The 17,586-nt window shown below is 41.4% G+C and overlaps 2 protein-coding genes across 2 annotated transcripts in view; one reads left to right on the plus strand and one right to left on the minus strand.

Moving 5' to 3' along the window:
- slc26a1 (solute carrier family 26 member 1) overlaps nucleotides 1-17,586 on the minus strand; it is a 269,764-nt gene that overhangs the window by 187,611 nt on the left and 64,567 nt on the right. The gene's annotated exons all lie outside the window — the stretch shown is intronic.
- The window catches only part of efna5a (ephrin-A5a), a 71,049-nt gene that overhangs the window by 23,306 nt on the left and 30,157 nt on the right, over nucleotides 1-17,586 (plus strand). The window lies entirely within an intron of this gene.

Genomic DNA, 17,586 nt, shown 5'->3' on the forward strand with positions numbered 1-17,586 from the left:
TCAGGACACTGTTGGGTTTCTGTGTGTAGAGTACCGTGAACCTCGAAAGCGAGCTATGTGAGAGCTATACCATGACTGGTGTCTCGTCTGTTTCTAATTATAATGAATAGTCGAAAGAAGTCGCAGAACGCGATCAAGCAAAAGGCAAAACACACAGTTATCTTTAAGTTGTCTTTAAGGACTGTGTTTTTGGGGGGGGCTCAAGTATTTACCACCTCCATTAGAAACAGCTCCATTGTGGTGACTTCAGCTCTGAAAGAGACGAATGGTGACAGCAACTTCAGACTTCATTAAACAGTCTACATTGCACTACATGCAATGTGTGTGTGTGTGTGTGTGTGTGTGTGTGTGTGTGTGTGTGTGTGTGTGTGTGTGTGTGATGGGAAAAAGCAGGAAACAGATAATGCAGTGTTATTCACCACCCACATAAACAGACCAAGACAAACAAAAGCATTCATTCATTTGCATTCATTTCACAAAAAAAGCCAGAAAATACTAATTAATAGTTCAGGTTTTCCTTTTTGTGTGTGTGTGTGTGTGTGTGTGTGTGTGTGTGTGTGTGTGTGTGTGTGTGTGTGTGTGTGTCTCAGGACGGTGTTGGACAGAGCAGACTTGTTAGCCACACATTACCTCAAGAAAGCTGTGCTCTGACTACTTCACATAAAATATATTGCTCGATAGATTAGCAGCGTAAATGGTGTAAGAATATAACGGGAAATGTTGCACTTATGAACGCTACTTGGTTGATGAATAAGAAATAAAACATAATATAGGAATAAAACAAAGCATGGCATTCGGTTATAGGCCGGTGTGATGAAGTGGGATTACTGCCGCGCCCCCGAAGTTGCTTATTTTCCTATAATAGCATGTCTTAAACTGATTTGTTCCTCTCATACTGCGGTAATTCATCAGCAATTACACTTTAATACAATTTTTCCCTCTTATTTATAGTAATATCCTCTCTTTTTCCTCTCTCTCGTTGTTATTAGGACAAAAAAAAATGAAGCTTTTTTTTTTTTTTTTTTAATAGAAAACCTGTCTGTCCGGAAGACTTTCCGATTGTTATAAAACACTGAAACTGGAGACTCCTTCGTTACAGGTTGTGTAAAAATCTACGGAAAACCGTCGGCATGTTAAAGATGAGATGTTTCTCTTTGTTAAATACCGACACGTGTTTTTAAAAAAAAAATGGTTTATTAGTCACGGATTATGCGGAGCAGCTGCCGTACACGTCCCTGTGAATGAGCAGAAACACTAACGAATCAGAACGAGCACGTTAACACAAACCCGTGATTTGCGGCTGCACTGGTCTCAGAACAGAGACCTAGCAAATGAATTCATGCTTTTTTGACCAATCAGATTCGGGCACTCTGGTATTGACGTATTGAAATAAGACACTGAATATGCACTTTAGTTCTAGAATGCAGACGAACCTGAACCCTATTACTTCTGTTTTGTTTTTTTTTGTTTTTTTTACACCGAGACGATAAAACATTCTGTTTGCGAGACAGAAGAAAGAAGCTGAAGCTAGCTGACCCCATGGCAGTGGTGCAATGTTAGATCCAGAGGTTTATGATCCAGGGTCACACTCCCGTTGCTTTGAGTTCCTGCCCCATACCGTGCAGTAGTGCATTAACCCCCAGGAGCGAAGAGGCTCCAGCCTGAGCTAATCGCCGCTCCGCTCGGAGATGTTTATGATGCATTTAGAATGTTTTATGTCTCTTGGAGCATGTGCACAAAATCTGTCTGATTATCCTGAAGTAATAATTCATGTCGATTTGTGCTGCTTTTGGTTCAGGCTTAGCAAGGGCAACTTGAACCTGTTTTTCCTTGCTTCACTTCCTTTTGTAAAAAAAATAATTTAAAAAAATACAATACATATCATATTTCTGGAAATTCCATGTTGTTTTTTTCTGAGCCACTGCCGCTCAGGTCGTTCACTCTTGTATAACTAGAGCTTTTCGGTTAACACCAATCAAATCTTTGCTGCAAATTGGTAGACAAACAGATCGAATGTTGGGCTGCTCAGTGTATTACTCACTCGTATCACCGTCCTTGTTGGTGGACAGAGCGATTATTTATAGTGCGTTCACATCACGCATCAGGAAGTTACAGTAATTATGAGATGACAGTTCAGAGCTTCTATTTTAGACCGTTCCTCTACGCGTACTCCGAAATAGTCACCGTAACGGATGAGCCGAATCGACGTCTAGCGATCGCTTGGATCTTGCGTCGATTTTGCCGTCTTTCACTCGTTTGTTTTAAGACAGAACGCTAAATACGGTCACGCAAAACAAACCAAAAGCAAAAAAAACCCGCAAAATGTCCAGTTTTTTTTTTTTTTTTTTTTGCTCTACGATTTTTTTTCTAGGTTCATTCTAGAGAACGCCACAGAGTTTATACCACCACGCTTTTCAGATCTCAAAATGGGACGTTCACACTTTGCGGTTTCTCGGTAACAGGACTTAGCTGCAGGTGCTTTTGGGGTTTTCACGAAATAGAACACGAGAGGCTGGTGATAACAGGAAGTGATAACAGAAACTCACTTGTTAGGTATAAATGGGTAAACAATAACAATGTGGCATTTTTGTAATATTAAAAAAAAAACAAAAACATCGTTAACGTCTTTGTATTGCTTTTGTGTAAGACGAACGAGAGAAGAGTAATCCACTCTGGGGTGGGACAAGTAACCACGACGACACTGAGTCTTTATGTTTTATTCCTTACGTATTCTATTTGTATTTTAAAACGCCATTTAAACCGAACATGGAGTCAGTTTTTGCTATTTGGTTTGTTTTACTGCAGACGATGAAATGCTTTGTTCAGCGAAATACGACTTTCGGGGTCTCTAGTGGTTTAAAATCCGTCCTCATAGTTACGCACTTACAATTGCAGTACCTTAAGTCGTACTGCGGGTCTGAAGGGGTTAAATGCGATTCAGATTTTGTCTGGGCAAAGAACTCCTTATCCATTGCCCAGTGTCGGCTTTTAGTGTGAGGTCATGTTGGGTGTATTTTTGGAGTCTCAATAAGTGTGTGTGTTGGTGTGTGTGCGTGTGTGTGGTAACCCAGGTCACTCTCCAGCACTGTTAGCTGCTGGCGCTCCTCAAATAACCATGCATGGCAGAGAGATTTGCAGTGTCAGGAAGAAGTCAATTCAGTCTTAAGCAGTCAATGAGCTCTGAACAAATCTCCCCTACAGGCCTGCAGGCTGTGGCCAATTTACATCCGTAATATTCCTGCTCTTCTTTCTGCTTTTATAATCAGAGGCTAGTTTTTACTCATTACATTCCCTCATTGTCTGTAACTGTAAGCTGTCAAGAGAACTCCCTTCACGTTACCGACTTAATGGTGGTTGCGGCGTGTTAACGAAAGTGCGGATACCCGATAGCCGAAGCAACCCGAATGCTGTTTGTTAACACTCTCTTTCCTCTCAGCGATTAATGAGAGGTAGGATGGTCGTAATCGGCACCTTCTTCAATTCCGGACTTGCCGCACGCAATCACGGGCAAGAAGGCCTGGAAATAAATAAAGCGCGAATGGAATATCGGACAACGATCGCACAGGTGCCGACGAAGGCCGCGCTCGACTCTCGGCTCATCCCCAAACCCTCCAATTAGAGAGCAGAAAAACATGACACAATTACCCCTGAGGAATCTGCTATCTTTGAGGTGCTAATTGAATTGCTGCGTTTGTCGGAAAAAGAACAAAAAAGCTGCACAAGAGAGCTGGTGAGTAAAAAGGAAAAGAAAAAAAAAGCCAGAGAGAGAAGCTCGCTAATATCCATGACTGCGTAAAAGCCACAGGCATTTTTACAAGTCATGCTGGCGGTGTTTTGAGGGAAAATGTGCTAACCGTGTGATATCCGATATCCCGATAGTGAATCACGCGCTGTGCTCTCCCGAGGCTCTTCAAATTAAACGTGTGTGTCGTGTTTAAAGTGTTTGTGTAGAAACGCCACTTAGCCACTTGACCAAATGAGCCTCGATGAAAAAGCGCACGCTTCGACCTTTGACCCGTCGTCCATGATGGATTGCTGTTTTGGTATTTAATGTCAAGTTCTTGGTTCAAGGTCTCGGTTTCGTTTTGTAGGTAAAGGTAAAAATACATCTGGGGCTATTTTGGCATGCATCTCGGTTGTTGAAGTAGATGAGGGAAACAGGATGCCCAAGGGATGCACTGATCCAATTTTTCATTCCAATGATTGGATTTAATCGATGATTCAAATATGTGCAACACTGCATGGCAGCCATTACCCACATTCAAATCAGCACAGATAAAAACACAGCAAAGCCCAAAATCCTTTCTTCGTTGTAGTCTTTATGAAACAAAAAGACACATCGCTGTGACGATGTAATTAGACAGAAAAGTATGGGATTTTCATTAGATGTGCGCCCCATATGGGGATTATATATATATATATATATTACTCAAGACGCACCCTTATACATTTCCATTAAAAAAATGTCCATTAAAACATTAAATTTCACTTTAATTAGTTATTATTTCACTTTAATTAGTTATATTTTTTTTAATGGACATTTATAAGGGTGCGTCTTGAGTAATCAGTGTGTCTCTGACAAATATCAGACAATTCAATAATACTTTGGGTTCATCTATTGCTTGAAAGTTTTTATTTTCATTGTGGGATACTCAAAGAGCAGGATTATGTCCCCCCCCCCCCCCCCCCCACTGCATTTAAACCAATGATATACAATATAACAAATGCAGTAAAAGTGCAGGAACACCTATGCAGCCAGCAACATGTAATGATTTAGGCAAGCGCAAGCAGGCTAATAGTACCTGACATATCTCTGTGGCCCATGCAGGAGCTTTCAACACGTCTGCTTGAGCTTAACACGAATGGAATAAGCTTGGCTCATTTCTCACCAGGCAGTTCGTTGTTGAACTTTTTCTATCGGAACAATCTACACATCGATGAAGACAAAAAGAGTGTTCAGTCAATGTGTTCATGTCGGATCGAGCGACTCGGGTTTCCGGCGCTTTCGGGCCATTAGCTGCTTAAATAAACTTCACTGGCGAAGCGTTTGCATTGTGGGAGCAAATAAATAAACACCCAGTCTGGGGCAGACACCACCCTCAACCCTGTCTGTGTGTGTGTGTGTGTGTGTGTGTGTGTGTACAGTTAATATCTCAATAGGGACCAAATCTCCAGACAGATCTGACCGTGGGGCCATTTATCAGGTCCTTACAAGGAAAACTGCTTTATGAAAAAAAAACAAAAAACACTTTATTAAAAAAAAAAAAAAAAAATGAAAAGAATCAATATTATACAGTCTTCGTATATAAAGGGGAGGATGTACGCCAGCACCGCCTCGGTTGTACCTTTGACAGAGGAACTTCATGGATGTCTACTTCTCGGTTGGTGTGCAACACTTCCAGTCTTTTTGAATTTGTTAATAAGCTTAGCGCCAGTGTTAATAAACAGCGTGTGATCTGCTCGCCTTGCGACTGCTTCCCGATCCAGCCGTGAGAATGATCTCAGTGCGTTCTTCTTTTTGTCCAAGGCTATCTGAAAAAAATATACCTAAATATAAGTCAAGTGTGAAAAGTTTTCGGATACATTTCCGATACAAAGTGTTCATTTCCCCCTATGTATGGAGACTTTTTGGACACCTTGTATTACATTATATTGTAATATATTATACTATATTATATTATATTATACGTTTCCCTTAAATATATCAATGAAAGGTCCCTACAAAGATAATAAGGCAACCGTGTGTGTGTGTGTGTGTGTGGGTGTGTGTGTGTGTGTGTTCCTCGCTCAGCAGTATGGAAACTACACGTCAAGAGTGTGACTATCAACACAATCACGGTTCTTTGCACTAGTGTGTTCTCTTCTCACCCCAGCTGCTGAGGCCACCTAAAGCCATGCTGAAGCTTATCTGATAGGCTAGACGTGCCGTCTCTTCTCATATTAGCCACCGCTGTATTCTCATGTGGTCTGCCAGTTAGATTAACAGCTAATCCCATTTTGCTTTGGCTCACATGGATTTTTCACTTGAAAACCTTGAGAAGTGCTTAAGCGTGCATCGGTGCATGCATCCATGAGTGTGTGTTTGTGTGTGTGTGTGCTCATACATGCCCCTTGAGTGTCCAGCTAATTGTGTGTGTCTGAAAAGGCCTTTGTTGGCAATTTCCTGTGCAGAAAATCGGTAGGCAGGGTCGCTTGGTTGAGTTCGCCCTTCATGACCGGTACAAGCGCTGCTTTTGTTGCTCCCCACGACCTCTATGAAACCTCCATCACCATAACAAAGTAGCCCACACTGACCCCAGCAGAGAAGGTCCAGATAGCAGATCCAACACCAACATCAGAACACTAGTATTAAATAAGTCCCAGACTAGCATTCAGCACATTCAAAGCACTTACAGTATTTCTTCCAGTCTGTTCTGCGGCATCCAGACGCAAGCATGCCACGTCAGTGGTACGCTCTTTTAGGTCTCAGACTTAGAGAGTTTTTACAGTATCACAGTTTCATGGTGTATGATCATACTTACCGTTGACTTTTTCCAAATACTGATTAATATGTATTTTCATCTGTTAATGTCGACCCATTCTTTTTTTTTTTTTTTTTACCTGATGAAGATCATTACTCCAGTGCTTCTCATCCCTATTGTGTCTGGCTGTGACTCCCCAAAATATTCACACCCACCTCCCTCAGTACTTGCCCTAAATCTCACTACAGTACCTCCATTTCTCTGCACAGGCATGCAAATACTGACAGCGTACTAGATTTCATAGGAAAGTCGTCCTAAAAAAATACCTTTCTAGTATCTAAGTAGAACAATTTAGGGATTTGAGTCGATCTCTTTGTTTCCTTTTGGTTTCGGTTACACAAACAACCATGTGCCAGGAGATTTTGGTTCACAGACTTTGTAATAATATTTTGTTTTGATTTGCACCACGGACTTGTTGATAATACCACGATGCTGGGATATTTTTCGACCAGGTTATCATACTGTAAATATTTCCAACGCAGCTACCCTCGGACCAATCCTAACGCGTTCACCGCTTTGAGTCGCGCTTAAAGAAGTGTGCAAATAATCCCGTGATTAACTTGGCCTGTCATGGTGCTGTCATGTGGCATGGTCTGAGAGCTGCTTTTATGAGCCTGAATACTGCCGAGTGAATCAGGCTGTAAAATGTCCAGAACAGCCATTAATCCGGTACAGCTGTATATCAACTAAAATACATAAACACATGCATTCTTGCTGCCAGTCACCATCTGTTTACTTCAAATAAACACGCTGAGATGTATTTCTTTTTCCGTTAGTGTTTTTGAGGGTTTTTTTTTTTTAAAAAAAAAAGAAACGATCTATGAAATGTTCTGAATTGTTAATATGCTGAAGGTTTTGTAAGGAGATGTTTGTTTAACATTTATGGAAGGAGTCTTCAATGTTACGGGCTTTCCAACACATGAAAATCTTAAGACAAAGGATTTTACACTTCCTTGTTTGTTACTGCTATAATGTGAGTGATAACAGGAAATTTAGATGTGAACTATAAATGGATTAAAAAATATTGCGTAATTGTGTTTCAATAAATGAAAACTAGTAAACATTGGGGGGAGTGGCTTAGTGGTTAGCACGTTCACCTCACACCTCACGGTTGGGGGCTCGATTCCCGCTTCGGTCCTTTGGACGCAGAGTCTGTGCGCTCTCACAGTGCGTCGCGGGTTTCCTCTGGGTACTCCGGTTTCCTCCCCCAGTACAAAAACATGGGTTGTAGGCTTTTTGGCGTCTTTAAATTGTCCGTAGTTGTTTATTGTGTCCTGCGATGGATTGGTACCTACTCCACGGTGTCCCTCACCTTGTTCCCAGAGTCCCCTGGGATAGGCTCGAGGCTCCCTGTGTAGAATAAGCCGTACAGAAAATAGATGGATAGATGGATTGATGGATGGATGGATATTAATCATTGGCAAATTTACAGTTATGATTTAAAAAAAAAAAGAATGTGAAGAAGCTGAATGCCAAGGCTACAGTTACAAAGATTATTTATTTGAAACGTTCAACTGACAGGTTAATCATATTTGCTAATTGAAGACGTGTCTGTTCGAGGACTTCAGTAAATAAGCGCTAAATCTCTGGGTTCCACCGAACGGTTACTTGTTTGTTGAGTTATGGCGAGGCTGTGTTTGGACAAGTTTGCCTTCTGAACGTGTTTTCCGACTGCTGACTTTCACCATCCTCTGAAACCCGACTCACCTGAATGAGTTGGACTGCAAACCCCGACTGGTGTCCTTTAAATAAAACAAAAAACAAAAAAAAAACAACAACCCAAAACCAAACACAAAAAAATGAAGCATTCGATAGATACCAGACTTCCTGTGGGAATTACACTTACACCGAAAAAAGAAAAAAAAAAAGAGAATTCCTCCTGAGCTGTAGAAGAGCTGGCGTGTATATATAATTCCAGCTTGAATGAGCATTGTGAGCTGACCGCTTCTCTCGTTTTTGATCCGTGGTGAATACAAATACGAAATGCGCCTGTTCAGCCGCGAGAGCCCACGACATGAAAGGCTTCATTGTGACACCGAAAAAAACTCGGGTGACACCTAATCACAAAATAAAGGGGCTGAAAATCCCAGAATCTCATGGCAATCTCTCCGGGTTATCTTGAGACAGCGTGACCTTTGTGACATTGATAGGATTTTGCACACGAAAGAAGCACAAACACACACACACACACACACGGGCAAGCGCATGGCTAGGAGTATTTTCACACACCGGCTGGTTTTGCAATGTGTGTGTGTGTGTGTGTGTGTACTGCTGGGTGGTGTGTGGTTTTCTTTGAAGCTGTGGGGATCTTTGAGCAGACAGTTTCATGATGTTTGTTTCTGCAAAAGCACCGAGCTTGAGGCTGTGGCTGAACGAACCAGGGTTAATAATCTCAATTTATTATATGATTCTAGAATATTCTATGCAAGGCCTGTTTTCTGTTGCCTTCGATGGCCACTGGGCTCGTCACCAAAAATTCGAGCTCACGCCAGAAACATCGCCTGCGTGATAACGGTAAAGTATCTGTATCATGTCTGTGTTAATGGCCTGATTGCGGATCAGTGGAATCATCCCAGACGAATCCGGGCGTCTCCCAGCCTCTCGGTTTCCCTGACAGTCGCCTCTCATGTGAGGCCAAACATGTGCTTTCTTTTAACGTGGTTCTTATGATAACCCATATTGTCTTCTTTCAGTGACGCTGTAAATAAAATAAACATCTCGCTTTCATTTTCAGCCAGATGGATGAGGTGTTCCCGTCTCTCGTTTTCAATCTTACGGGGATCTGCTGCGTGGCTGGCTCGAGGAACGCTGTTTCCCATCGCCAGCACTAGACTCCAGACTTCAGCTTGTCAGTGGCGGTGTTTACGAGCAAACATCGTCGCCAATCCGAACGAATTCATTCCGATCGTAGACTCCAAACCAATTCAGAACCTTGTGTTTAGATGAACGTTACGCATAATGCGATCCCAGGTTATGCTGTGGCAATGCGTAGAGCGGGGTTTAATCATCGTTAGCAACGTAACGACAAATCTGTGCGTCCCTTCCGGTTCGTAATCATGCTTCCGGTTATGTTAACAAGTTTTCAATTATTTCCATCTCATCGATGCTTGATTATTAAACAGACAGCGAGAAGAAGAATTTCATATTTGACCGAGGCTCTGGTTGCTGAAAATAACCAATAGAAAATGCGCCATTGTTAAACAGATATATAACTTAACTTCTAATGTTAGAACATTAAAACCAATTTTTGGCAATAATAACTGCACAAGAAATATAGCTTTTATCAACGTTTTTTTTCCTTTTTATTGCCATGTTTTATATTTATTCTATAATAAATGACAACCTGTAACATGAACTGTGTTTTCTTAATCGGTTTACACTGTTCCGACTGAGGTGTTTACATGAACCCTTTAAAATATATATATATATATATATATATATATATATATATATATATATATTATTGAGCTTTTAGTCAGATTATTATCTTATTTTTAGGCTGCATGTAAACATGTTCATGTGAGGGTCATGTGCTACCCATCTAGCAAGATCGATTCTCACTAAACCTATCTTTCCATCTTTATATTACTCTGAATATCAGTCTTTACCTCATTTGCGTTCTGCAATCCCATACACGATGTTTATTTTGTTCTTTTCGCTCTCTAGAATGGTGTCATTATCTTTTCTATAAAGGACACATATAACGCTTGCTTTAAATTTCAAGTCTGAAATCGTGGCCCTTTAGACGACAGCGGTCCTTATCACTAAGCACAGGCTGACGAGCTTAACATCACGTATACATCCTGTGTTTCTTTTCAGCGTCTAAAAGAAGTCTAGACGTCCCAGAAAAATCCCTAAAAGACACCGTTTTCATTCCTTTCGAACATCTTTGTGCTCGTTAGGGTGCTGCCTTTCAAAAGGGACTCTTTTTTTTTTTTTTTTTTTTTTTAATCTCAGCTGTTCAAAATGATGGTATATTCTTCTGAAGCATCCTATCGAAGCATTAATATTGAACAGATAGCTGTCCTATTCAGAACACACCTGTGCTTTGTGCCTAGGCACCAGCTCTGTGGGGTCTCTGGAGCTCGAGCATCTCCAATATCACAGCTTTAAAAAAAAAATAATAATAAAAAAAAAGAATCCTATGTTTAGGATTTGTTTAGGAAGATATACGCTGAATGCTGTGCTCTGGTAAGGAGGATACCTGTCGAATTAGCGTCGATTAGCTACCCCGCAGAGAAAGACGTCGGCGCTTTTGTCATCAATAGATTGCAGTGAGTGCGGAGAGCGAAGTCTTGGTCTCGTTCAGGCACTAGCAGACAGCGATGCTCTTCACATATGCTGTTTAAAGCGTTGCAAGCGTTTCCCAGATCTGATGAATTATTTGGATATGTGGTCGAAGGGGGCAAGGCATCTCGTTTTTTTTTCAGCGGGAAGACTGAAAAAATCATGAAATTGCACGATTTCAGAAATTTGTCGCTTGTTATAAGCACTCCCAATGAATTTCCTGCCGAAGTTCATGGCAACCTATTTCACCGAGCACCTTATTTTTTTTTTCCACATTTGCCCAAAGGGACGTAAAGATCGCATGGATTTTTTTCATGGTGTGGTCATTCCCATTATTCTGTTCACTAGATCATAGTTCCAGAAATGTTTCAACAAACATTCGCTCAGCTACAGGAGCAACGTTTACACGTGGAAGTGAAGTGATGATTATTATTTTTCATATTTAAGAGTTGTGTTAGTATTCGTGGACTGCCAGAAATTGTTTTGTGGTTAACTAGCTAATACAAGACGTATACTGGTAAATTGCTAGCTAATGCAGTTAGCTTGCTGGTAACCTTTGTTTGCTAGATAATCATTTTTAATGATTACTATTCTTTTATTCAGCAAACAGTAGTCTAGCTGTATTTTCCACCGATAGTTTGGGATCCATTGGGAGGTAATCCGATAAACAAGTGAGCAACAGTAATAAACAAATATTATATGATGCTAGTGATAATGCTTTTTTTTAAAATTTATTTAGCTTAAAACCCTGCAATGCTTAGGGTTTGGACTAATTAGTGTCCTGCATCATTTTCGCTGGACAAGTATGGATTTTAAACTCAATGGCATTGATACTGCATGCCTTTCCGTCGTGTCATCTGATCCACTCACTAAACTGTCACTCAGGATCCCCAGTGTTTGTTAGAGGCTAATGCAATGCTACCCCTCAGCATCACGTGCAAATGAGTGGCTCAGGCCTAATCAGCATTGGGATTTGTAGGTTTATAGTAGTGTCCCATAAGACTATGCCAACTACCACGCTGACCTTTCCTCTGCTGGATTCTGCCAGGTCTCAAATGCCACTCATTGCAGCGGCGACAGCCGCGAGTTCCATCTTGCACCACATAGTGTGAATGTCAGTCCTCCCCCCTCCTTCACATACAAAAGCAATTACGCTGGTGCTTCCTACTTGTTCCCCTCAGCATGGGCAGAGTGAGCTGAGCCTTCGTTCTTGGAGGAAAGGGAATACATGATACATGGTACATAGCACTGGGCCTTCCCGCTCATTCTCCTCTAGAGCTGCTCTGAAAAGCCAATTGTTCTCCTGCCAGCATCTGACTGAGATAATTACCATGTACAACACAACGTCAGGCCCGTACGAGCAGCCTGGGGTTTTTTTACGTGCAACCTCTTTTGTTAATAGTGTGAGAACTTGGATCATATGGTGGTATCGCAGTATCCGTTTATTTGCATGCCCCTTGATCTCACCTCGGCAAAGCTCTTCCCTCTCCAACCTGATGGCACCGATATCAGATGTCTAGGGCCTGTGCCAGTACGTGTAGGGTGGGTGTAAGTTGTAAACTGGTATTCTGAGTCATGTGCTGCGAGGTACAGTGAAAGCAATTACTAATTTGATGTGTATGTTGTGTGTTTGCTTGGGCAATATTTGCATGGAAGCACGAGGGTGTTCATGCATACGTGCTAACGCAGCTGAATCCACAAGATAACAGAGAAAGAGAGTCCAGGCAAATACGGTGCACCTTTGCAGGCCAAGATAAATCCTGTAACAGCACCTCGGGCGATTGAAACACACTGCACACTCTGTCCACTCCGTCCGCAGAGAAAGAGGCAGGCTATGAGAAAGAAAGAAAGAAAGAAAGAAAGATGAATTCGTCCTGTACCAGACCATGTACATGCTTTTGATGAGACGCAGCATGTGCATTGTTATCTGTACATTAAGGCCAGGGAGGTATGAGCTCATCTGGGCATGACTTTACTCCCTCTGGTATTCACTGTCAGCCCTGCCAGAACCTGAGAGCAGCTCGATTGACTCCTTGTTATCCGAGATCTGTGAACCACTGGCAAAAAGATCAATATTTCATAAGGATATGCTTTTAATCTCGATCGCCCGCCAGCACATAGGTGCGGGACCGGCATGTCTTTTTTCAGGGATCGCATGTATCTTCTCCTGTCAGCTGTCGTTCTGACGGTGACAGGCAGTGGCTTGATAATAATGATAGAGTATGGGACCGAACTCTGCAGGAATAAAAGCAGCTTCAAACAGCGAGTTGTTAGCACTCCTGTCGTGCAGAGCTAGACTTTCAGGCAGCCCACACAAAGCACAAAGACCTCTTCGCCAGACGTTTATGGGATGTCTAGATTTTGGTCACAGTGAAAGATTTTAATATCTCTCTAGAGGATGTCGAAAGGGTGACGATTGTCGCCTTTTCGAGGCGACGTCGAACTAAACATAGAGCCAAAATGGATGTGTATTAAAGCAGACCAGGACCTGCTTACATGGGTTAATAATAAAGTCTTCTTATCGGCCAGACTGGATGGAATAATTTAGCCGGCGTTTCTGTCTTTAGAAGACGGCCATACTGGTCCGGTAATGGATTCTCACTGGGATTAGATTGAAATGCCCTATTTTGGAAAAGTGCAAGGCGAAACCAGGAGAGCCTGCTTTAGCATAAGCAATTGAGAATGTGTAATAACGCGAAGTCTAAACCCAGTCCCTTGCCTGTAAACACGTTTTCTCGGTTAAAGTAAATTCCCACTCACTCAAGCGTGACTGTGTGAATTCAGACCGAGCACATGCGTAGACGATGACCTTTTCCGATATCACTTACTCCGTCTTCTCGAGTCATATTCATCTTTCCTTCTTGATGCCGCCTGTTCGAGTGTAAAAACGAATGGAAAATATTGGGAAATTCTAGCGGGGTGGATGAATCACTGACCACTCTGCAACTGAGCTGCACATTTGGTTACCACAAGGTTGCGGCGGCGCTTTGTGGCCACATCAAAAGCAGCCTGGCGCATTAATCCCTGACTCGGAGAGGAGGGTGAGGGCGGGAGAGAAGCCCGGTGTCTGTCACTCGCCATTAGAGATGCTGCTTTTGCTTGTCATCTCTGGAGCAAATTTATTATCCTTTGCCCCGTTAGGTTAGCGCCTGCAAAATGGCAGGACGCAAAGCCAAGTGGATAGGGGTCCTGATCAATTCTGCTGAAGTACTCTCCATTTGGCTAATAGGCGCGGTGTCGTTAACTGCTCTTGCTGAGTCAAATGTCACAAGCTCATATTGGATTTTTATCTGAGTTGTGAGAGTAGGATGATTCCCCTCTGTGTCTTTCTTCATTCCATCCGTCCTGCGGGTAATAACCGTCTATAGCCGAGAATTAGAGCTTTGATTTTTGAAGAAATGGTACAAAAAGAAAAGCTCTTATGTAACCTGTAATCAATCAGCCAACCAAGTTGATGCCAAAAATTTTATTTATTTATTTTTAAATATAGATTTACACTGAGGTTGTTTTTTTTCTAATCTAACTAACAGCTATTGCATATAAATGTGCACAAACTGCAGGTTTAAATCCTCACTAAAGTACATCTAAAGAACCAAAATGAGGATGTGTGTATGTATATATATATATATATATATATATATATATATATATATATATATATATATATATATGACTTTCAGAGATTTTTAATTGAATTTTAAAGGAGTGCAATACCTATTAAAATGATGCTCCTTTAATCAATTTGTCTAACAAAGCTTTTACTTCAGCGCTACTGAATTCTGGATTCTGACCGGTCAGAAGGCGTTGACTATTGATTCATTTTCCATATCAACATCTCTGACAGACTTACGAAATTAAAGAGAGAGGGAAAAAGAGGGTAGTGAGCTAGCGGCTAGTCTTGTAACTTGTCTTGTGGACGTTCCGCACCGTTATAATGGAACTACATAGAGAGAAAATGTACATGTCAGTCTTTAATAAAACAAAATATATATATATGTATATATGTTGGCAAGTCGCTTTGATGTAAGCAGAGCAAAACACTTTAGGACATGCTATTATAGGAAATTTCACTAACTCCTCTTCATCACACAACCCTATTGTTGATTATTTTCATATAATTGCGCGACACCAAGTGCTTATTTTTTCTCCATACTTATATACCAGTTACTCCAGATACCTCATATGTACATGACATCTTTGGTGTCTGAGGTTTGCTTCTTTAACTTCGCACAAGTTAAAGTTCGTGTTGCCAACTGATAATGCAACTTTATCTCGCCTAAAGTATTTTTTTGTAGATGTATGCCCGCACACATATCATTGCCTTAAGGTTTTAGCCAAGTATTAATGGAAAATATTTGAGATAAAATAGAATAGGTTGAGATAACATTGATTCTTAGCTTTTAATATTCATCTATTTAAAGGAAAATTGCTCATATGCATAAACCTTTTACAGAGGGGGAAAATACTGAAATGGCCGTGTCCTCATTCTGCCAATTCGGTAAAATAACAGCTGTTTAAATGTTCGGCCACCCAAACAGCTGTGACTGAATAATGGGATGGAAATGTAATGAAATACAGGAACCACAATGAAGCCTCTGAAGTCTCACATCTTTCCTCTCTCACTCGTTCTTTTTCACTTTCTTTCTTTCCTTTGTCTCCTCTCTATCTTTCTCTCTATCGTGCATGAATGCCTTGGGCTCAGGTAGGAGATTGAGCCACCACTAATGTACTCTGTTTATATAATTGGCTGGGAATGTTGCGGGACCATAACAGACCTTTTTTTTTTTTTTTTTTTGGAGGGGGGGAGCCTAAGGAAGAATTTGCGTCTGATGTCTGAGCTATCGAGTTCTGAAATCTATCATGTGCCAGCACGGCATGTACTTGCACGTTTCATACAACTCGGATTCACCGAAATACACGAACGCTCATGGCAGCCATCTGCGGCACGTTATATACGTTCAGTAGAAACATGTGGGAGTGATGTAATAAATAAGCGGTTCATCGGTGCACGCTAACAAGGCCCGTTGCATTAGCAATGCCACCTTCACTGAGGATGTGTGTGTGTGTGTGTGTGTGTGGGGAAGGAGACCAGCAGCAGAGCATGGATGTTTAAGCAGATGTGGGACTGCCAGAGGCTCATCCGCTCCCCTCTTCTATACCTGCCAGATGGAGGGATATTGATGGCCAGCCACCGTGCGCCGGCAAGCGGCACACTCATTAGCGGAGCACCGGGGGTAGAGACGGAGAGAGATAGAAAGCGAGACACAAAACAAATCTCTCATGGCTCATTCATCAAGCAGATCCACCGCTTGCCCTCCCTGAACTGAGTTTGAGAAAGTAGAAGGGAGTGAAAGGGAGAATTAAGTGAGGTGTACAGCATGAGATACAGTCTACAGTGTAGACATGATGGACCGTTCGTCCCTCCCTCACCTCTGGACTTTATTTAAGGACGCAACTGAGGACCAGGCGGTGCTGAGACAGAGTGTCTGTGTCGATAATTACTGATCTGTGTTTTGTTAGTGGATTAGGGGGGTTTGGGAGGCTGTGAGAAACACCTGCATGACACTGAAGTCTTTGTCCCTCTGGACAGCTTTGCCCTATCTGTTCTGAATCAGAGGATCCCTTTAAAAAAAAAAAAAGTGTTTCTTTTCACCCTCTAAATCTCTGTGTGATTGTAATTTCATTGTTCTGTGTAGGAATCGGAATTCTGGGCTTTAGCTGATACACCACATTGATCTGATACTATCATGAGCACCTTTTCGTGGACAAAATAAGCCACTGGATGAGATTTTGGCTATGAATTATTCCAGCATGCTTACACATACGTCACCAAATTTTTGAGTCTATATGAACTACACAATAATTGCTTCTCTTCCTAAATACATAATGTATATGTCCCTATAGCTGCATTACGATCTGCCAATAAACCCAGCAAGGAAGAAAGACATCGTGTAAAATTAAAACAAGCCATGTTAAAAAAATAAATAAAAATTAGCCATGTTAAGTGTTTCCTTGTCACTGTTTAGTGGGCATGATGTTAGATCTGGTTTTACAGAAGTTTCAAAATATATATTTTTAAAAACTATATCGGTCTAACTGTCTAAATATGATGACTAATCCTATATAATAATAATAATAACTGGATTTCTTGAAGTCAGAGAAAGGCTATACTTTGATATATCGTAGCGTGCTCTTTATATGGTACAATCACGGAATCTTGGAAAATCAGATAATGAATTTCCATGTGATTATCTGATCCAAGCGATTGCAACGATAATTCGGACAGACTTAGGTTAGGTTTCCGGACATATACGTCTGATAAGTGATGTTGCTAGAAGAAGTCTGTAGTAATTATGATTGATATCACAGAGATCGGCGTCACGATGTACACACGGTTGTCACACTAAAAAAATCCATGCGTACTACATACATGGTAATACTAATTGAATGCATTGACCTTTATTAGAAATGTTTGCTGTAAGGGGCGTGGCCACGCAAGTTGCGCTTGATCATTTGTAAGTCACATGGCCATAACGTGTGACGGATTCGGACGAGACTGAAATCTCGGCTGGTCTAGAAGTGAAAACTTTACCTCACCTCTCAGTGGAAAATATATCCAAATCAAAATGGGTTAAAGTCGAGTGAAATTTCACAGGCATGATGAAAATCACAAAAGTTTTGCTAGTATCACAAAAATATTTCAAATCGATAAATACAAGATCTGGGATCTGAGCGGTTCCGCGGAGACTACTGATGAAGTCTCATTTCATCGCTATGT

This window comes from Ictalurus punctatus, chromosome 18, assembly GCF_001660625.3.
Source record: "Ictalurus punctatus breed USDA103 chromosome 18, Coco_2.0, whole genome shotgun sequence".
Classification (NCBI taxonomy): Eukaryota; Metazoa; Chordata; class Actinopteri; order Siluriformes; family Ictaluridae; genus Ictalurus; species Ictalurus punctatus.